This window comes from Bidens hawaiensis, unplaced genomic scaffold, assembly GCF_021521415.1.
Source record: "Bidens hawaiensis isolate Kalapana, Puna unplaced genomic scaffold, B.hawaiensis_p1.1 tig00027557_1, whole genome shotgun sequence".
NCBI lineage: Eukaryota > Viridiplantae > Streptophyta > Magnoliopsida > Asterales > Asteraceae > Bidens > Bidens hawaiensis.
The window spans coordinates 193599-216100 of NW_027505099.1; the positions used below are offsets into that span (position 1 = coordinate 193599).

The 22502-nt window shown below is 40.8% G+C and overlaps 2 pseudogenes across 1 annotated transcript; both read right to left on the reverse strand.

Annotated features, from left to right (window-relative positions):
• Positions 1 to 4452: 4452 nt before the first annotated feature.
• LOC143610709 (F-box protein At2g39490-like) lies at positions 4453 to 7205 on the reverse strand (annotated as a pseudogene).
• Positions 7206 to 17363: 10158 nt separating this feature from the next.
• LOC143610710 (F-box protein At2g39490-like) lies at positions 17364 to 19269 on the reverse strand (annotated as a pseudogene). Its single transcript, XR_013149637.1, has 4 exons — positions 19229 to 19269; positions 18361 to 19154; positions 18122 to 18286; positions 17364 to 17814 (listed from the first exon to the last, which is right to left on the reverse strand). The product of XR_013149637.1 is annotated as an F-box protein At2g39490-like (transcript).
• Between the last annotated feature and the right edge of the window lie 3233 nt (positions 19270 to 22502).

Genomic DNA, 22502 nt, shown 5'->3' on the forward strand with positions numbered 1-22502 from the left:
GCCATTGAACGAAATCAGACATGGGAGCTAGTTCAACACCCACTTGATAAAAATATTGTTGGTGTAAAATGGTTGTTCAAAACCAAACTTGGTCCACATGGAGAAATTCAGAGGTACAAAGCTCGCTTAGTAGTCAAGGGCTACTCTCAACAACACGGAGTTGATTATCAAGAAACATTTGCTCCCGTTGCCCGATTCGAGACTATTCGAATAATCCTCGCTGTTGCTGCTCATAAAGAATGGAATGTGCATCAACTTGATGTCAAGACTGCATTCCTCAATGGTGACTTAACCGAAGAAATTTTTGTTGAGCAACCTGAAGGGTTCTTGGTTCATGGAAAAGAAACAATGGTCTACAAACTGAAGAAAGCCCTACATGGCTTGAAACAGGCTCCCCGAGCCTGGTATGAGAAAATTGATACATACTTCATGGACCATGGGTTTAAACGCAGCTGCAATGGGCCTACTTTGTATTTCAAGCTGAATGAAAAAGGTATTCTTTATGTATGTCTTTATGTTGATGACATAATTTGCACTTCTTCCTGTGAAAAGATGATTTCAGATTTCAAATACCACATGATGCACACCTTTGAAATGACTGATATGGGGAGTCTCAATTTCTTCCTTGGTCTTGAAGTCAAACAAACCAAGGAAGGGATCTTTGTGTGTCAAGAGAAGTATGCCAATAGCCTGTTGACCTGGTTTTGTATGAATACAAGCAATGCTGAAGCAACTCCTATGAACTATAATGAAAAACTTCAACTTGAAGATGGAAGTGACCCAGCTGATGGTGAATTATACAGAAGCTTAGTGGGAGGTTTGATTTATCTCACACATACACGCCCTGACTTGGCATATGTTGTGGGTATGGTGGCACGTTACATGCATAATCCCTCTAAGCTTCACTTTGGTGCTGCAAAACGAATCATGAAGTATGTTGCTGGTACAAAAGCCCTTGGTATTTGGTACAAAAAGGAACAGGAGATTGTGCTCACTGGCTACAGTGACAGTGATTGGGCAAGTTGCCCAGATACTAGGAAGAGCTTATCGGCTTATGTTTTCTCATTAGGCAATGGCGCCATTGCATGGTGCTCAAAGAGTATATCTCAGCCACAAAAGCTGAGTATATCTCAGCCACTGGTGCTACTTGCCAAGTGTGACATTCGTCAATTTCGGGTCTTTTTGTATTCGTTTATCATGTAAACCGATCCATTTTGTAAACCAAAGCTTATGATATAATCAAAATGATGGATTTTATGTTACAATATTGTTTTACACTTGTTGGGTCTTGAAAACATTCTTTTTGGTCCTTAAAACTCTTTAAAAATGACTTAAACCAAACTTTGGGGACTATTATTGCCATTTACCAAAAACTTGTTTGACCATTTCAACCATCACATGCATCTTTACCCTATTTGTATGAACCATACTCTTACCATTATAAAAGTTTGGCTCCATACATCATTTTGGTTGTTCATCTTCTCCAAAATCTCTCTCAAATCCAAGTATTCATCTTCAACATTTTGTTATTTTGATTTCTTAAGGTCAACTAACTATAGTCTTTCATTTTAACTTGTTCATCTAATATTACTAACACTTGAATATGGTGGTACAACATATATATAATACACACCCCTTGTTTCCTTTATTTGTTACTTCACCGACTCCGGTTGATTAAGTTTCGAATGTCATAAGGCAAGGCTTCATGGAGGACTTCGTGTTCTTGATATATATATATACACACACATAACTTATTATACATCTCATTTATACCTAACTTCTGCTCATTTTAGTTTGTTAGTCACATTTACAAGTCTTGGGTATGTGGAATCCATCTATGAACTCATTGTGAGATGGAAACCGAACCAAACCGAACTTTTGTTAAAAACACTTGTTGTTGACCTTTTTAGTTGTAGAACTTAAATATTTTCATTTGTACATTTTATACAAGATCTATGATATATGGGTATGTAGAATCCATCTATGAACTTTTTGTGAAATGTAAACCGAACCGATCGGATTTTACTCGCTTAAGACACACAAGTGTGTTTTTAGCTATCAAGATTTGTATATTTCTTTAAAAATAGTTTACAAACTGATTTTAATCATCTTCTTAAGTACTTGGAAATGTTGGATCCAACTTGGTCTCATAACATAGTTGGACCGACAAAACCGAACACTCGCTTAACGTACGTTGTTAGTTCTAAAACAATAGATCTACATACTTGGTTAAGTGTTATTATGTTTTAATGAGTTATCTCATAATAATTAATATTTTGGAAAGTTATTTGGGTTTGACCATTTGTCAAGACCCGAACCGACAACCCGAACACTCATTAAAAAACCATTTTAGTATCTTTGTCCCAACGGAACTTGCATTTTAGCATTTTTCCCACCTTATTACTTAACATTGGTTAAGTAAATATTAAGGTTGGATACTTCAACCCGGTTTTGAGCAAACTCACATTTTTAAAGGGTTATTATTATAAATTCTTAAATAGTTACATTTTAAACCTTGAACTTTAAATTGTTTACTTTTTGCAACAATTATTTTATTTAAAGATCTTCAAGACAACCTTCTAAATCCAAGACTTTCTTTTATTTAGGCCTCATACGTTAACTCGTCGTTCCGGCAAATCTACAAATAATCAATCTTTCAAGTTTATTACTTGAACCTGAGTAACTTCATACCCCGTTTTCTATCTTTTATTTTGGGGGTGACATTTCATCTTATCTAAACTAAATGTTTTATACTTGGGTCTTAAACCACAAACGTTGTTGTATACTTTACTTGAATAATTGCTCGATTTGGTGTTCTATGCTTATTTGCCTATGTGTTTATCGCTTTTTGATGGTGGAACTATAAATCCTAGACCATTTGGCAACCCCTCATGGCAAGGTGTCGTTAATGTAATGCAATTAACGATAACTATAAAATCCTAAACTATTTGGCAACCCCTTATAGTTGGGTGTCGCTAACTTGTTAGCGATAACTATTTATCCAAGTTTATAGCTATTATTTATGGTTTTGTATACTAGTTTTGTGGCTTTTCATACTATATATCTATTGTTCAAACTTATGAATTGCTCACCAACCTTTGTGTTGATAAACTTTATTTTATGAAATGTTACAAGTTTGCATCTAGGTTGATTTTGGAGTTCGGTGAAGAAAACGTCACAAATACCGTTAGGATATTAGCAAAAATGAACAATATTTAATTTGCTATATTTTGTTGTATTTGACTTATGAATATTTGGTTATGTGACATTTTCGATGTTGTGAAATAAAATGAGTTTGTTAAATATTGTCGCTTTAAATAGTGTCATGCGCTTATGAGCAATCGTTGCACCCCGGCATGTTCCGCCGTCTTTGGTCGGGGCGTGACACCAAGCCATCTGGATAAGAAGAATTTTGGAAGACCTTGGGTTCCAACAAACACAACCTACTGTGATATACTGTGATAACAAGTCAGCTATTAATTTCTCCAAGAATCCAGTTCTGCATAAAAGGTCTAAACATATTGAACTCAAATATCACTTCATTAGAGAAATGGTCATGAAGAAAACTGTGTGCTTGGAGTACTGTAGCACTCACAACCAGATGGCCGATGTGTTCACCAAGTCATTAGCCAAAGAAAAGTTTGTCAAGTTCAGATCATTGTTGAATGTCAAAGACTTTGAATCAAGGGAGGATGTGGAAGAATAATTCAAAGTTTGTTGCATGAACTCTCTATCCTCATTGTTGCTCAGTCATGCACATGCCCTATTATCTAGCTTTCTCTTTTGAGTTTTATTTGAATAAGTCTTTAACAGCATTTGAGTCAGTCTACTTTCTGTTGAGTATTTCTAGGATTTCTTTTAAGTATTTATAGGGCTTCCATGTACTTCATTTATCATCAGTGAGTTTATCAATATAAAAAAACCTACGAGAGTTCTTTGTCATTGTTCTTTGTTCTTTCTATAATTTGAAGCATTTATACCAACCGATGTCTCATTTGTTTTGTTAACAATTTGTTTCATTAACCTGAATTGTTTCAAAATAATCATTTTCTTAAAAAAAATCACTTAAATACTCAGAATCTTGTAATTGATGTTTTCGAAATCAAAATCCAACAATGATGATCATGGAATTTGGTTTAAATTTTTAAACAAATTGTGTTCTTAGAGAAGAGACCATAGATTCAAACCTGGCTGGAGTTTAGAAGTATAACATTTGCTGTTAAAAAAGAAAAAGAAGAAAAGAAATATAGCATTTGCCTTTGAAAAAAAAAGATTATAAACATATTTGTGTTTGTGTATTATGTATAAGTGTATTTTTACATGTAAATTATACATGCAATCTCTGTCTTTCTAATAAATAGGAAAAAAAGGTACATATAACTTGAATTTAACTTGAATTTGGATATTCGGGTCATGAATTTGGTTCTAAAATTGAATTCATAATTCAGATACTATACTAACCCTATTCGAAATTTCTAAAGCCAAATTGAGATTTGGTTCGAATTTTGATTTTCCAAGTCCTGTTCGATTATTAAACGCCCCGTTTATCACTAAGATCATGCCAACATGAAAGACATTATTAATTTCAAATTAAACTACTAAAACTCCAACGTTAATTTTTTAGAACTGGTCAAAGTATAACATGTAAAGAAGGAATTTTATGGCATATGAGGGTGTTTGTCATATTCAACTTCTTCCACAAATTTGTAAGTAAACTTCAACTTTTCTGATTCCGATGTTGCTCTACCACGAGGGTGGTGCTTGCGGATTTTTAATAAGCACATGTCTTGCATCCCTTCCTCTTCACTACAAATTGAGTTTCAACTTTCAAAACATCCATCAAATGCTCGATGAACAAAATGATGTCTACGTCGTTGTCAAAACCTTCAATTTTCACCATTTGGAGCTTTTGTGGTCGCCCTTTCCGGACATTGATGGTGCTCTCGAGTTCACCAACATAGGGCTTTGAGTAGCGTCGACTGTCAATCTGTTAATATATATAGTAGCTTGTTATATATCTTCCTAAAAGAACCAAGTGTTATGATGTGTGTGTTTTGTAAATGAGACTAGATAAATTTAGTTGGAATACTTTCATATTAATTTAAAATAAGAAAATCAAGGTAGAAAATATAAGGAGGGTGTGTTTTAGAGGAAAATAGAAGGGTGAAAGCCAAAAAAAAAAGCGTGTGACAGAGAACATACTCTATGATGTAATTACATAATTACTCTACTTGTATAATTATTGTACCTGATTCTCACGTTTAACACGTTAATTTCATTTGTACGTTAACCTTCCTCATTCTTCAATAATCCTAAATTACGTCATAATATTTACAATTCTTATGTAATTAAGTTAAGAGAAATAATTTTAATATTTGAAATTCTTGTATGAGATTAACTTCTTCCTTATGGACTAAAGGTACCATTAACCAACCACATTGCATAACAAAAGAAGGCTTATAATTGATTTGAGATATAAAGGGAACTTACACTTATGAAGAACCTCTTAAGAGAAGGGCAAAATCTCAAAAAACCAAACAATGAATTGATGTCATGCTCTTCCATACTATTATCAATCCACCACAAATCCTGAAGCTGGCTAAATTTGAAATATTGCTTTGATGACAACAACGGTCCAAAGATTTCCTACAAAAACATAAAAACACCGAATCGATCTACATGGTACAAGTGTGTTATATACTACAAGTCTAGATTAATATTGAAAAGATAAAAAAGTTTACCTTAAACATCCATCCATGAAGTGTAAGTGTTTTAACACCTTGAATGTTTCGCAAGAGTAGATCATAGAGCGAATGGTTCAACTGGTTGAACCACGGACCCTTGAAATCCAACTTGACATCTTTCAAGCACTCCACATTTACCAAATAAAACGAGCATAATGGTCCGCTATATCGAAGAGATTTGAGCTCAAACGCGTTCACACACACCGACTCAAGATCAACACAATTTGAAACACTTAAGCTCTTAAGCTTAGCACAACATTCAACTTTCAAAGAACATAACCCATGACATTCCTCAATTATCAAGCTCTCGACATAGCGAAAGTTTTTAATCAAGGAAGAAACTAGTTTACAACTTAAAAAGTTAAGTGAAGTTAGTTTAAGGGTCTTGACAAACATTGGACATGAGTAACAATGTGTCATCGGCATGGTATCGGTATTTATCACAATCTTCCATCCGAATTGCATTGGAAATTCTTGGTTTCCTTTGGAAAAATCAAGAGTCAGATTCTTGTACGACGGAGTAGATGCGGTTACTATCAAATCTTTACTGAGATGATATACAATTTTTCTGGGTGCTGTTATTAAAGGATATTCTTTGCAATAATAATATAAATATAAATCAATCATTTCAGTTACAATCTCTTGACTTTTGACTGTTTTTACCCATGGTCTGTCAGCTAACCCTGTAACAAGAGCTGCAGATTTTGATCCAGGATCCAAAGGGTTAATTAAAAGAATTTTTCGAAGTACATCATCTGGTAATTTACTTATGTAGTCTTCATCAGTCTCTGACCTGCAAAATATTGTTACCCAAAATAGGTCAACCTTTTTTTTGTGCCTAAAGCGGTTTCAACATAAAAGACGTAGTCTAATTTCACATTATCAAACGGCCATTTAAACAAACAAAAAAAAACAACAAAGAAATTGAAAGTCAAGATTTGAACATTATTAGTCAGAACACAGTTTTCTGATCAATATCTGAACGATCTGACCATCGACAGTAAAACTTTGAGATTTTTTTTTGTCAAATGGCCGTTTTGGCTAGAAACAAGAAAAAAAAAGTCAAACTTTGAACATTATTAGTCAGAACACAGTCTTTTGAACAATATCCAGACTACCGCTCCGACCATAGACAATACAACTTTGAGATTTTTTATTTGTCAAATGGCCGTTTTGGCTAGCATCCAGACATCGTCCCTACCATGTAGACAGTAAAACTTTAAAAATTAATTAGATGTAAGATATTATGTGTATAACTATATATAGCTGGCCTAAACAAAAATCATAGAGAATAATGATCACAAAAAAAAAACTTGAAGCCCCTAGGCACTAGGCGGTACGTTTTATTTTACACAAACCTTAATTCCTACAAATCACCATTGAATATTTAAGAAAAAGAATATTTTACCTTATAATTGGTTCTTCTTCCGTGTCTTGGTTGAGGATTTCGAACGATGACATGAGATTTCTGTTCCTAAACCTTGCTGGTGGACAAGACTACAAGAGTCACGCCATGTTATTCGTGTATTTTGCTTCTTAAATTTCTAGAAACATCAAAATAAGAACTCAATCCTTAAAACTTTCCGATTTACATGGAATTAGATTACTATAATCCATAATCATATATATACTATGATTACTGATTAGGTATTCAAAAAATGAAAAGTTAATTAATATATATATATATAGATATATATATATATATATATATATATATATATATATATATAAAGATATCACAAGATTCTTCATACTATTTAACCACTTTTGGTCAATTTTACTAGTCCAGTCCAACATTTTTAGTTAGCTCATAACGTGATTCTAGACTTTGTTGGGAGAGTCTCTTAACTCTGAGAGAAAAGACCATGGTTCAAAAGTTGACAATGGATATATTATTGGTGGTAATTTAGGAGTAGAAGTAGATAAGTTATTAGGGTATATTTGAAATTATAATGATTAATCTGGTGAATATTGTTTTTTTATATTTTTCATGCCATAACTTTTTCCTTTTTAATTGCACCGTTAAATCATTTTCTCAACATATAGGCGCATTTATCGACTAGTTAGTATGAAAAAAGATCAATATGAAATGCATCCATCATATCACTGTTATGGGCTCTGAAGAGGTAGGTCCCAGCAGAGCCCAGTTGGACCCGCAAGACTCACCTTGAAGAGGGACGTCTGCGCAGAAACCAACTGGATCCGCAGGACCAATCATGCTCAGAGACGTGACGTCCTTACGCGCAGTACGCAAGCTGTTCCCGCAGGAAATGCCTCCCAATGGTGAAGGACTCTGCCTGTTCCCGCAGCTGCGGATACAAGCCATCAGGGAAGGCCACCCGCGCAGCAAGGCTCACGCACAAGGCACTTAGCTCTCAATCACTCAGTGTCACCTGAAGGAATGAGCAAATCCGGGAACAATCCCGCACAAGGGCGGGAGGGGGAATACTCCCGCCCAAATAAGCCAGTCCGTACGATACGGGAAGATCTTCTGTACTGTACCTGACGAGGTATGGGCAAAAGATCTGACTAAAGATACGACAGCTTATTGACAACAGTATGGCGAGCAGCATGCTCCTGTACTGTATGTCACTATTAGCCGCTGCCTACTCACCAACTCCTGTCATACCACGTGCATAGCCGGCAGTTGGTGGAAAAGGAATAGTACACAGCAGGCCTGGTCACTATCAGCCGCTGCCTACCCACCAACTACCAGCAGGGCATGTGCATAGGCCACTGTTGGTGGAACAGGAACACTATTGCAGCCGGCCACACCTCCTTGGAAACCTACCTTCGGCTATAAATACCACAAATGGTATGATCATCTCATCTTAACATATCTTATCATATTATACCTGATATCTGCTCTAGCAATCTCTTAATATACATTTATATTTAAAGAGCAATCTAGTCTGATTCTCACGCCGGAGGGTGGTCACAAGGAGGAACCCCCCCTTCTCAGTGACAAGCTCACGGTGTCTGTTTTGCAGGTTATCAGAAGAACCATCTTTACCGGGTCTAACCCCTCGTGGGAAACATCTATCTAACCCCCAGGTTACCCGTAATCTGCCCGGGGTCCGGTTAGTGTTTCTTCATTGGCGCCATCCGTGCATAAAGCTAGAACTTCATTTCTTTTCAGTTTTTTCAAACTTCTGGAAAGATGGTTAAAGAAACTCCGGTAATCACAACCCCAGCTACTGGGGGGAATACCGGCTACACAGTCTTTACAAACACTACCCCGGTTACCCAAGCTGGGGCTAGTGAAGTAAATTTTACGAACACTACCCCAGTTACCCAAGCTGGGGCAAGTGCAGTAAATAATCGCTCACTGGGATTCACCGATACCCAGTTAGAGAAACGAACAAGACTCCCCCGCCAAACACTCGATGAAGTTAAGGCATTGGCGGAGGCACGTCAAAAGGAATTCCAAGCTGAGTTGGACGAACGCTTGCATTCCGTCCAACAGGCTGACGAATTCGAAGAATACTTGGACGATGACTCGGAGGAATCCGACTCCGACGCGAACCCTCGCCATAGGGCAAAAGGGAAGCGTAAGGAAACGGACTCCGAACCGAGAAGGCATTTTGGAGAAGCCTTCAAACCAAAAAACACAGAGGGAAGTCCACGTGACTTCTCCAAAACATTCAGACCAAACGTTGCAAATGCGGGAACGTCCAAATTTGCAAGGGATATTGCGGAAGCAATTGCCCCAAAAAGTGCCAAACAAATGTCCAGCATAGGCACATATGATGGTATATCTGACCCAGATGATCATTTGAACAGATTCATAGCGGGGGCAACCGTCAGTAGTTGGACGGAACCTACGTGGTGTTACATGTTCCAAATGACACTTGTTGGGGCTGCTAGAGCGTGGTTCGATCGTCTACCGGTCAACCACATCTATGACTGGGCATATTTCCAACAGAAGTTTAGCCAACACTTCAGCCAGCAAAGAAAGTATACCGAGGAGCAATGGACAATCCTCAAATGCATTCGAGAGGAAGATGAATCTTTGCTAGACTTCATCACTCGCTTCAACTCGAAGAACCTAAGTCTAGGTAACATTAGCGAAGATCTTGTTCACGCTGCTTTTATTCAGGACGCGAACGACCCAGAGCTCATCCGCACCTTAACGGGTAAAGATGGCATGCCATCCACATGGGATGCCATCATGACAGCAGCTAAACGCTTTGCGGAAACGGAGAAGCAACTGGGTAGAGATCTCCCACAGAGCACAAACCTCTACACCCAGAAAACAAGAGAAGACAACGTCCTTACCGCCCGATTAAACAAAAAGCGGAAGCTAGGCATTTGGCAGTCAAGGGTAAACTTTGACACCTCATCCGGCTTGTAGCATCGGTTAGGCGGAAGGGATAACGTACAGTCAAACAAGAACTCCAGATGGACGCCGCTCACCAAAACCGTCACCGAGATATTCGCTACTGAGGAGCTCCTATGGCCAAAGCCTCAAATAATCCGACATCGTCACAATGCTGATCGGAGCAAATACTGTGACTTTCACAGGACAAAAGGCCACAACACCGAAGAATGCATAGACGTAAAGGACATGGTCGAAGCATTTGTCAGAGATGGGACGCTCGCGCACCTCGTGGCGCAATGAACGCTGAGCAGGCTGATGCGTGTAGAACCCCAGCTGGGGAAAACACGAATAAAATTGCAGCTTCAATATGGAGACTACATGCTGCGTAAAGAACGAGATCCTGAACCAGGTATCGGCTCGATGGCACTCCCATCCCAACAACATGGAAGGGAGCTCAATTACACAGTTTGCATGTAAATCAATTCCAAATTTGTAAAGAAAAGGCCCAGAGCCACTTCTAATGGAAATGATTCTCCTTAGAACATCGACGCTGATGATTTTACATTTATACTTTTAACACTGATGCCGGTTTTCACCGCATACATAAGTGTGTCGTTGCGTGGGGAAGGCGGCAAAACCGCATAAACCCAAAAAACGGCAAACCTTCACGCAGGTCAGTTGAAGGGGAAAAGTTCAGTCATCCTACTAAATGAAAGTGCCGGTCTATCCGCATGAATCATGAGAGGAAACTGAACACTAACCTATTAACAACCGCGCGTCGAACGGTTATTCAAAACAGAATTTCTAACAAAAGGATGAGGAAAACCTACTCGCAGGTCAGATATAGGTAAAGTTTAGCCATCCTACTAAGTGCAAGTGACGGTCCTACCCGCACAATCACGAAAGAGGAAGCAAAACTTCAACCTATTATCTACCACGTTCAAAGGTTAACTTATCCTAAACACTTAGAAATTTCAAAAAAGGATAAGGAAAACCTACACGCAGGTCAGATATAGGTAAAGTTTAGCCATCATACTAAGTGCAAGTGACGGTCCTACCCGCACAATCACGAAAGAGGAAGCAAAACTTCACACCTATTATCTACCACGTTCAAACGTTAACTTATCCTCAGAAAGGATGAGGAAAACCTACACGCAGGTCAGATATAGGTAAAGTTTAGCCATCCTACTAAGTGCAAGTGACGGTCCTACCCGCACAATCACGAAAGAGGAAGCAAAACTTCACACCTATTATCTACCACGTTCAAAGGTTAACTTATCCTCAGAAAGGATGAGGAAAACCTACACGCAGGTCAGATATAGGTAAAGTTTAGCCATCCTACTAAGTGCAAGTGACGGTCCTACCCGCACAATCACGAAAGAGGAAGCAAAACTTCACACCTATTATCTACCACGTTCAAAGGTTAACTTATCCTCAGAAAAGATGAGGAAAACCTCCACGCAGGTCAGATGTAGGTAAAGTTTAGCCATCCTGCTAAGTGCAAGTGACGATCATACCCGCACAATCACGAAAGAGGAAGCAAAACTTCAACCCATTATCTACCACGATCAAAGGTTAACTTATTCTTAACACTTGGAAAATTGCTAATTTAAACTAAAGTATGCAAGTCATATAACGTTTATAAAGCAAGGAATCCAGAGAAAGTAGCGGTCTTACCCGCACAAAGATTTATATTTCACAATGATTCATTACAAGAATGGCCGGGTAACTACCCGCCTACAACAAAATAAATCTATACAGGCTAAATCTATCCTAGCAGTGGGAAGGGATCTTCAGGATCAAGCTTCAGGGCCACTTCCACTTGGACCAGCACCATCAGTAGATCGTGGCAGTTCAAGGAAAGCTTTAAGGATAGCTAGCCCATCATCAGCAGCAGCAACTTGGTTCACCTTCTCCACCACCGGATGCGGGAAGGCGGCATACTGATTCACTGCTTGTTCGTAAACAGCTTCAGTATCAACATTATACAAAGGGAAGTTGGAAGGCGGGATGCCTTTCTCAACGAAACCTAGACCAAGCAGGAAGCCGGCCTTTTCCCCATCCTCATGAGAAGCGTTGAGGGCTGCGCTCATAGCATCATCATAAGAGGTCTCAGCAAAGACCCGATGCACAACCTACAAGAAAATATACAAGTATCAAAACCTTTTCTATCTACAAAGAAAAGCGTAAAGAAATGAAAAGCATACCTGAGACAACGCTTCTCGAAGAAGCCATTCCTTGGCAACCAGAGCTTCTTGGAGGGCAGCTTGAGCTTCGTTACGGGCGCGTTCGGCTTCACTCTTGTTGAGGTTGGCAAGCAACACTTCTTTAGCCGCAGCCTCTTCGACACCCTTTAGCTTCCGCTCAGCATGGTCAAGCACCCCCCTCTGGTCCAAGATCTCCTGGAGCTTTTTGGCGTCTTCCATCGCCAAGGCATCATGAGCCTGCTGGAGAGCCTCTAATTTGGCTTTAAGCTCTTCATTCTCCACGCGTAGAGGCTCAGCAACAGCTTCAGCCTTGGTGGCCCTCTCGGTTGCGTTCCTTGCAGTTTCCTTAGCTAGCCGAAGCTGTTCATTAACAGCTTGGGCAGCCTTGGAACGGGCCTCGAGCCGAGCCTGAACTTCAACCTCGAGGGCCTTGAAGGCCTTCTCCTTTTCCGCAGCCACTGCGGAAAGCCTTTGGTTCTCCTCCCGGACAGCCCGCGCCTGAGCCACTTCTTTAATGCGAGCTGCTTTTAACTTGTCGTTTTCACGACAAAGCAGCTCGACGCGCGGCTGCATCTGGGCCAGGAGAACCCGAAGCTCATTGGTTAGCCTACCCTCTTGGTAGCTAGCCATGGCTTCTCCCAACGCACCACTGGGAGCAGCGTGATGAGCCCACTCCACGCACTCCACAGGGGTGCGAAGGGTTGTTCCTCGGCGAATGTTCCATCGTGGAACATACACTTCATTGGAATCCGACACTGCAAAAAACATAAAGCAGTTAGGAAAAGATGATAAAAAAAATATATATATATTTAAAATGGGCCAAAAGAACCCTACGCACCTGTAGGGTCAATAACAGGCCGATAGCCGCCAAACCCATCACCTGAACCCAAGGGAAATCCATCCAAAAGGTCAGGCAGATGGGAAGGAGGCAGAGATTGGCGAGAAGCCCCATGCATACCTGAAGGTTCGGCCGTCGATGCCGATGACGGAGGCATGGTAGAAGCCGCCGCGGTCGCCGTCGCGGAATCCGCAGCAAAAGTAACCGCCGGCCCGGTGAAAGATGCGGTAAAAACAGCACTCACAGCCGGCGGTGACGTCATCACAGCTGGAACAGTCGGCTCAAAGGAGTGAGCAACTGAACCAGCGGAAGCAGGCGCTGGCGCCTGGGTCGTCGCCTCAGGTAGGCTGACCAGGCCTACCGTCATGGGCGGAGGGATACTCTGCGCTCCACCCTGGAATGCGTCAACATCCACGCCTGCACAAAGAAAAGCATTAATGGAAAACTATGAAGTTAAAGATAAGGAAGTTTGTACTTACGGGTTTTCTTGAGCCTAAATGTACGAACAGGCGGGGATGAACCCGATGGAGCCGGCCTCTTCACGCCGCTCACCATTGTTATCCTGGGCTCTCCGGTGACAGTTGTCACAGCCTCCGGAATGGTGGTCTTATCACCACCGGGATTCCCCGCCACCTCTTCGCTCTCGGTCTCCGAGGCACCGGATCGGCAGTGGAGGCCACCTTCTCCTTCCCCTTCCCGCCGGCAGCCTTCTTCTTCCGCACCAACGGAGGACCATCTACGGATTCCTCATCAGAACATACGATTAGAGGAATTCCAGCAGAGGTTTCAACATTGAGGGGTCGAGGGTCGAATAGCGCCTTACCTGGCCGCCTGGCGCTAAGGATCTCATGGCCTAGCGGATAGACCTCCACGAACCGATCCGCCGTTTGTTCTAGGATGGGCAACTCGTTCTCGTCTAGAGCGCGAGTACCCATCCGAGCGGGACCGTCAGCCTCCCGCGGGTACATGAGCGACTGCAGGTCGTTCCCCTCTGAAATAAACAGGAAAGAAATTAGAAGAAATTCTAAATCAACAAAAAGAAACAAAGCATACCGTAAGGAACAGAGTTCGAACCGTATTCAAGGACGATTGGGATCTTTTGCGCATCCGCAGCCTTCCACACCCGGCTCATCCCCAGCATCACCATCCCGGACTCCGCAAACCGGTAAACCGGAGATTGGACTCGGGATATCTTCGCAAACCATTCCGCCTCCTGGTAGTTGGAGGCGTGAAGGCTGGGAAGTGCTTGCCCATTCTTGAATTTCATGGCAAGGGGGATGGCGCGAGCGGAGATGTAGAAGAACTCCCGCTTCCACGAGCGAAGACTGCGCTCGGTTGCGCAAATCTTCAAACCCTTTATCCGGGTTATCAACGTATACCACCCCTGGATGCACCTCCAAGAATAGAAGGTCATCAGGCGGTCAACACAGGGCTCAATGCCCAGAATCCGGCAGACCCACTCGAAGTGGTGAACCTTGGCAATCGCCATCGGATGCACCTCGGTCAGGTGCACACCGTGCCTCTCAAGGACACGGTAAACAAACTTTGTCAATGGGAACCTAAGATTCCCATAAACAAAGAATGCAGCATATACCCCGATCTTGCCTCTGGGGGCATCGTACACCGTCTGATGGGGTTCAGGAAACTCAGGCTCGAGAGACTCGAGCATGAACTTCCTGACGACGTACTGATACAGATCGACAGGCAGAGCACACTGGCACTCGCCAGCAGTACTCTTGTCATCGGCTGTAGCTTCGAAATCACGAGACGACATCTTGCAAAAAGAAAGAAGAAAACGATTTCAAGAGAATGCTCGACTGAAAGATGAGTATTCGCCGGAAATCGTTTAGAAGATGAAGAGAAAAGTGAAAAGTGTGGATTACAAAGAACCCTCTCCCCCTTTATATACTAATCGCAATTAATGCGATGAATTTAATGCGGAGGAGAGAGAAATCAAAGGTGCAGTGAAACTATAACACGTGGCGAAAAGCAAGCTGGCAACAGCTGTTGACAGGACGCGTACCATTAATTTCGCGGCCATGCGCCCGAAAAATCGCGCCCACGCGCCTGAAAAAGCGTCTGGAATGACCATGTACTGTCACGTCACCATAACTTCCTGCACGTCCTGACACAGTCAGAAGAAACCGTCGCACGACGTTTCAGAGGTTTGGACTGTTCTTATCCTTTCACCAACTTTTCGAATTTCAAAATTCAAAAAGATTCAAAAGTAAGCGGGAAAATACCCCTTACCTTGGCAACCAAGTAACCGTAAGACGGATGCGGGTACAGTGTTAAGGCAAAACCCTTCACATACCTAGCACCCGCAGGGAATTGAAGCCAATACCTTGGCAACCAAGTAACCGTAAGACGGATGCGGGTACAGTGTTAAGGCAAAACCCTTCACATACCTAGCACCCGCAGGGAATTGAAGCCAAGAATACCTTGGCAACCAAGTAACCGTAAGACGGATGCGGGTACAGTGTTAAGGCAAAACCCTTCACATACCTAGCACCCGCAGGCAATTGAAGCCAATACCTTGGCAACCAAGTAACCGTAAGACGGATGCGGGTACAGTGTTAAGGCAAAACCCTTCACATACCTAGCACCCGCAGGGAATTGACGACAGGAATACCTTGGGAAGTAAAGTAACCGTAAGACGAGCGCGGGTACAGTGTCAAGGCAAAACCCTTCACATACCAGCGCTCCGCTGGGAATTGAAACCAAGAAGGATCTTCTGGGCAATGCTTGCGGAAACGGAATTAACATCCCCGCATAGCGGGAACGTCGAGAACTACATTGTTTGAAGCTCCAGGATGGAATTGGTGGTTTTAACATAATTGATCACTATGTTCAAAACTACCAAAACCTCATGGAGAATCCACACAAGTGGGACTCAACGCTCCTGACTTGCGAGGAGGTTACAGACCTACCAGCATCATACCCAAAAATCAAGCAGGAAAGTCGGGAATTTCTGCAAGTGACAAGGACTTCCGCGGGAAGAATCCCCATGGAAAACCTTAAAAAACCCTTTTCAAAACCCTTTGCTTAAGTCCAAAAGTTCACCTCACTTTATTAAACACCCATGAGAAGAACATTGGACTAGGGGGACTTGAAGAGGTAGGTCCCAGCAGAGCCCAGTTGGACCCGCAAGACTCACCTTGAAGAGGGACGTCTGCGCAGAAACCAACTGGATCAGCAGGACCAACCATGCTCAGAGACGTGACGTCCTTACGCGCAGTACGTAAGCTGTTCCCGCAGGAAATGCCTCCCAATGGTGAAGGACTCTGCCTGTTCTCGCAGCTGCGGATACAAGCCATCAGGGAAGGCCACCCGCGCAGCAAGGCTCACGCACAAGGCACTTAGCTCTCAATCACTCAGTGTCACCTGAAGGAATGAGCAAATCCGGGAACAATCCCGCACAAGGGCGGGAGGGGGAATACTCCCGCCCAAATAAGCCAGTCCGTACGATACGGGAAGATCTTCTGTACTGTACCTGACGAGGTATGGGCAAAAGATCTGACTAAAGATACGACAGCTTATTGACAACAGTATGGCGAGCAGCATGCTCCTGTACTGTATGTCACTATTAGCCGCTGCCTACTCACCAACTCCTGTCATACCACATGCATAGCCGGCAGTTGGTGGAAAAGGAATAGTACACAGCAGGCCTGGTCACTATCAGCCGCTGCCTACCCACCAACTACCAGCAGGGCACGTGCGTAGGCCACTGTTGGTGGAACAGGAACACTATTGCAGCCGGCCACACCTCCTTGGAAACCTACCTTCGGCTATAAATACCACAAATGGTATGATCATCTCATCTTAACATATCTTATCATATTATACCTGATATCTGCTCTAGCAATCTCTTAATATACATTTATATTTAAAGAGCAATCTAGTCTGATTCTCACGCCGGAGGGTGGTCACAAGGAGGAACCCCCCCCCCTTCTCAGTGACAAGCTCACGGTGTCTGTTTTGCAGGTTATCAGAAGAACCATCTTTACCGGGTCTAACCCCTCGTGGGAAACATCTATCTAACCCCCAGGTTACCCGTAATCTGCCCGGGGTCCGGTTAGTGTTTCTTCAGGCTCCTTGTTAGGAACACTTAATTAGGTTTGGAGGTCTTGTGTTCAAGTTCTACTGACGACATGAAAAAAGAAATTCAACATTCTAACAAAAAAATTATTGTCTTTCCTTTCTTTCCTTTCTTCGTAACACAAAACTCGGTAACACCATTATTATGTAGTAAATAATCAATAAACTCGTATACTCGAGTTAATCACTATTTATTTACAAGGTCCATTGTCTTATTTATAAATTTAATCAAATATAACATGAAAAATATTAATTTTTAAAGAAGGCTACTTATGGCATATGAGGATGCTTTGAGCATAAACCCCTGTTATCTTCAACTTCTTCCACAAACTTATAGGAAAACTTCAACTTATTTGATTTTGTTGTTTTACCAATAGCTTGGCGTTTGGGGATTCTTAATAAACACCTGCCTTGCATCCCCTTCTTAACCTCTACAATTCGAGGTTCAACATCAAAAATTTCCATCAAATGCTCCTTGAACCACATGATGTCTACTTCCTATTCAAATCCTTCCATTTTCACCACTTTGAGCTTTCGCAATTGCTCCCTTTGGACCTTGGAGGAGCTTTCGTGTTCACATGATTTCGAGTAGCTTCGCGTGTCAATCTGTGAACACATAGTAGCACCTCAAAAAATCTTTCTTAAAAGAATCAAGAGTTAGAGGTTGTTTCACAAACTTGTGTTGAATGATTAAGAGGTCTAACCGATTAAGAGGCAGCTTCTAAATCATTTAGCATGCATGTTTTTGAAACTTACCCAGGCTTCACGAACCATTAAGAGGTGTGTTTTTTAGTGAACCAAACACGATTTACCTCTGACCGATTCAAAGCCTTTTAATGGAATCATTAAGAGACTACCAAACAACCCCTTAATGGTAGTTTGTGAATAAGATTAAAAGAAATGAAAAACTTACACTTATGAACAGCCGCTTCAGAGAAGTATAGAACTTTAAGAAACCAAATAATAAGTTAATGTTATGACATTGCATACAACTATCAATCCACCACAAATCCTCAAGTTTGCTAAATTTGAAATGTTCTTCATTTTGTTTTGATGACAACAATGGCCCAAAGACTTCCTACAAGAAAATATAGACACATGATTTAACAACTTACAAGTCTATATTGAGCCTGTTATCAAGAAGAAATTTACCTTAAACATTCATCCATGAAGCGTAAGCACGCTAACATCTCGAATGGCGCGCAAGAGTGAATTATAAAGTCCAGGGTTCAACCACTTGAACCGGACTCTGGAAATCCAACTTGACATCTTTCAAGTACATCACATTTTTCAAAGAAAACCAACACAAAGACCCTCTATATCGAATAGATTTAAGCTCCAAAGCCTCTACATACACCGACTTTAGATCAACACAATCGAAAACACTTAAATTCGTAAGCTTAGCAAGACCTTCAACTCTCAAAGACCTCAATCCCTTGCATTTCTCAATTATCAAACTCTCAACATATCGAAACTTGTTGACCAAAGAAGAAACCACTTCGCAACTTAAATAGTTAACAGAAGTTAACTTAAGAGTTTTGACGGCAAACTGATACGGAGTAGAATGCGCCAAATCCATGGTATTCAACACAATCTCCCACCCGAATTGCCTTGGGAATTCTTGATATCCTTTGGAAAAATCAAGACTCAAGTTTTTGTTCGACCCAAGTGATGTTGTAATCATAAAACCTTTACCGAAATGAAATTCAAGTTTTCTTGGCTTTTTTAGAGGATTGTGTTCATCAAAATTAACCAGAAAATGACTTAACACAGATTCAAAATCATGAATCTTGGCTGTTGGTCCTCCATGTTTGATGCAAGATCTGTTTAATAACCTTGTAAAGAGAGCTACAGCTTTTGATCCAGTATCCAAAGGATGAATTGAGAGGATATATGCAAGGAGTTAATCTGGTAATTTGCTTATGTAGTCTTCATCAATCTCTGACCTGAAAATTCTCCATTGTTATATGAATAAACACAAATCACGTACTATCAATGTTTTGTGATAAGAAAAACTTACCTTTTGGATTGATCGATGACACGGTTTGATTCGTGATTCATTTATGGGTTGGAACTTTGAATTTTTTTGTTGATGAAGAATAATTTATAAGAATATTTTGAGATATTATGCAAAACTTGGTGAGCAAGAGTCTTGCGAGATTGTCGGTTCAAATTCCAAGCCCACCAGGGTTTTCGTCCCACCGTGTGTTACGCCAAGAGTTCTGCTCTTGTGGTGACACAACGACTATCAAGTGACAACCGGCGGTATGGTTTCCTGGGGAACGCCCAAACCAAACTCTGAAGCCAGCATGAGCCCGGTTAAAATAACATATCTGGTCAGAGTGAGGCAACGGGGCTCTCCAAATTTAAGGGATGCGGTACAAAAAAGTCAACCTTCCAAAAAAAAAAAAACTAGAGCCTGACCAAGTTTTTTCCGTGTGTTTAGTTTCTTAAATTTCTAAAAATAGTTTAAAATATAAACTTAAAAACTTGATCTGTGAGGGTTTATATCAACCTTGGACGTTTACTTTGTTGTATTTTCTGGTAAATTTCAAGTGTTACCTATGATAAGACACATGGAAAGAAGTATGAAATATCTATGAAAATGTTCGGAATTTTCAAAGTTATTTCATTTGTAATTTTTTGTTTTGTGCTATTTTGTCTGGTTATTGTTTAAGAGAGATGCTTTTATACAATACACAAATTGTGAAACACATAACATCGTTATCTTAGTTGGTACTTTGAAGGTGATACATAACATATGTTCTTACGTTTTACCTTTCAGTATTTATGTAAAGGGACGGACCAGGCTAAATGCAAGGTGGACGATTTCACAAGGCCTGTTCAGACGTGACCAAAAGTTTTGAACATTTTTTTTAATATATACGTGTAAGTGCGAGCCTATAACTCGTTTATGTGGTTCTTAGGGTGAGGGGAGTGGTCACAAAAAGGTGTCGGAGTGGCCTCGGGGCCGCCGGGAACACCACCATTGCCTCCTCGGCACCGATAAAAAATCAATACTATCGAGTAGTACTCACCGAACATTTTGAACTACGTTTTTATAGTATTTTTATTGATTTCTAAAAGTAAATGATGTAGTAATTTTTATTTTATTAATGAACTTTTAAATTTTTTTTAAATAGTGTTAATTTAGTTTTTATTTATTATAATTTTAATTATATAAAATACGAGAAAGATGATCATTTACGCACTTGCAAGATGGATTGGGATGCGATAATGAAAATCTGAGTGACACTTACGTGAAGGAGAGAGGAGGTGAAAGTAGAGGTGCACAAATCGGGTTCAACTGGAAAACCCGAACTGGTTCGAAACCGGTTTTTTCACACCGGGTTGTAAAATGGCACCGGTTCCAATCAAGAACCGGTTCGGTTCCCGACCCGAACCGATGCCCAGATATGCTAACTTTTAAGAACCGGGTAGGGTATGAACCGGAACCGGTTTTTACGTAAAAACCGGTTCCACCGGTTTTTTTTGAAATTTAAATATCATAGCCGTTAGGAACCGATTCCAACGGCTATATAGCCGTTTTTGACCGTTGGAACCGGTTTTTAACTATAAGTAGGTTATTTTTTTACTCTAAATAGCAAGGTTTGTTTGTGTACTTGTTAAACCACTTCCAAAACTATAAAACACACTCCAAACCATAATTAACCTTAAACCGACAACAAATGGCAACTAATGATGACGTTGTTATGGTGATCGAAACAACAAGATGCCCCGATGTTTGGGTTCATTATGATTTGTGTCTCATGACCGACTCACATGAGTTGGCACGTTGCAAATATTGCTCGAAGTTTCTTAAAGCAGGGTCCAACTCGACATTACGAAAACATACGAATAAGTATTGTCGAGAGAAAAGAAGTTTGGAAGCTAAAAAAACGGAAGTGGGAGAGTCGTCCGGCTCTACAACCCAAAAATAAGTATTCCCGGATTAAAACGACGGACTTTGTTTTTTATGTTTTAGTTGTTATGTTTAGTATCGTTTATGTTTTAATAATGTTTGTAATAGTTATTTTTTAAATAAATAAAATGTTCGTCGTTATTAAAAAAGTAACAAAAATTAATCATGAGTAACAAAAGTAATTATAATAAAACAAATCAAAACTAAATATTAGTTGAACAAGTTACAAATAATTTTACCAAAACAAATAATTACAACTCTTCTTCGTCTTCATTCTCGTCTTCACCCTCGTCTTCGTTATCGGAAGAAACCCCGTCCTCCGCCTGCTCATCATGAATATGACGCTCTATTGGTATTTCGTCTTCAAAGTTCGCCTTGTGTTGTACACGATCCACCGCATCCAAATGGTCCTTTAGGCAAATGCAAACCTCTAGAGACTCGAGAGTTAGTTTTGTTCTTCGCATAGATAACACCCTCCCACTAAGAGAAAAAACCGATTCGGGAGCAACCGTTGAGGCTTGTACGGCAAGCAAATCACGAGCCATGGCGGATAGAATGGGAAATTCGTTTTGTTTACCTTTCCACCAAGCCGACAAATCAATATTGCGAATTTCGTCGACCGTTGCGCCCTCAACATAGTTTGCTCCACTATATCGACCAAGTTCGCTACTTGGTGTGTTTCCTCTTTGCCTCTTAGATGCCGATTCATGAATCCCATTCATCAAGTTTATAAGTGGGTCATTGCACGGCCTACTAGTTGTTGTTTTTTTCACTAAAGACGATCTCGTGCTTGGACCATACATTTGAAAATAATTGTCATAAAGGTCTTGAAGGTTTTTGTTGAACTTGTCCTTCGCTTCCGTCGACAACTTCGGGTCAATCTCGTGCATACCTAAGTTGTCGAATATTTCCTCAATCGTTGTTTCAACCCCATTAACATTCCAATAGGGGTTTAATGCGGCGGCACAAGTAAAGACCGGCGGTATGTTTTAAAAATATTTTATGAACTTTTCTTTCATCACCGCAACAATATTTTCGAAGAGTTTGTTCTTCTCCGCAAAGCTTTTAAAAACACAAGACATATAGTACAATTCTTGCAAAACCCAACAACTAGTAGGGTAATAGACTCCCGATAATTTTGTTGTTGACTTTTTGAACACGTCAAGATACTCCAACAAATAACCGACTTGGACCCAAACACTTTCCGGAAACATATCGGCCTCGCGTTCTTCAACAAGATTGTTATGAAAAGCTTGTAAAGTTTGGCGTTGGGCAAAAGCACACTTTAACATATGACAAGTTAAGTTCCAATGGGTTGGAACGTCCCAATTCGGCCCCAAATACTTTCTTTCAACCGACTTGCAATAGTTCT